Here is a 990-nt window from a genome sequence, read left to right as displayed (position 1 = left end):
CCACTGTAAGTTGAAAATATCGTATGTCAAAAATGCATTTAATTCACTTAACCTACCAAATATAGCTTAGCTCAGCCTACCTTAAACATGCTCAGAGCACTTACATTAGCCTACAGCTGGGTAATTATCTTGACTTTCATCTCAAGAGCAATTGCCTCTCTTTTCTTCTTCTTCCCAGAAGCAGGAGATACAGATGGGCATTTTGTAGTCACGATGGGAGGTGAAAACACAAAACACAATATCAAAGAAATGCTGGCAACACAGTACACTGTGGAGTATCAATTGTTGAACCTCGCGATCACGTGGCTGACTGGAAACCGCAGCTCACTGCCGCTGCCCAGCATCAGGAGAGTATCTTACCGAATATCGCTAGCCCGGGCAAGGATCAAAATTCAGATCTGAAGTATGATTTCTACTGAATGCGAATCACTTTCACACCACTGTAAAGTAAAAAAAAATCACAAGTCAAATCATAGTAAGTTGGGGTCCATGTGTGTGTACATGTGTGTGTATATCAGATATGTGTGTATATACACACACACACACATACACATTTTTCTGAAAATGGGTTCTATACATTTTTTAAAAGGTTTTCATGGAACCACCTACTGTTAAAATCTGCAAAACAGTGAGCAGATTTAGTCACATATGACAATTTTCCATTTTAATCACAGCTGAGAACCGTCTCAAGAAGTTGTCTGTGGCTTCACATTGTTTATGTCATGTCCCCAGGCTGGTGTGGATCTGCAGATGGAGATCCAGTCCACAGAACCTGCAAAATGCGCATTTCACATGCTGCTGTGATGGCACTGGCTCACCTCAGTATGGAGCAGTGGGCCACTTCAGAGAAAGCTCTCCAACGTCACTGGTCAAAGCAGAATCAGAAAGGAGGTGTAAAGCCTCACCTCAGAGTGAAAGCAAAGAACAAAACCCAAAGACTTTAACATCTAAGACTGGTGTAAAACTTGACAGAATAGATCAAATAAAAAA

Source organism: Hipposideros armiger, unplaced genomic scaffold (assembly GCF_001890085.2).
Source record: "Hipposideros armiger isolate ML-2016 unplaced genomic scaffold, ASM189008v1 scaffold_182, whole genome shotgun sequence".
NCBI classification, from domain to species: domain Eukaryota; kingdom Metazoa; phylum Chordata; class Mammalia; order Chiroptera; family Hipposideridae; genus Hipposideros; species Hipposideros armiger.
This window is presented reverse-complemented; position numbering follows the sequence as displayed.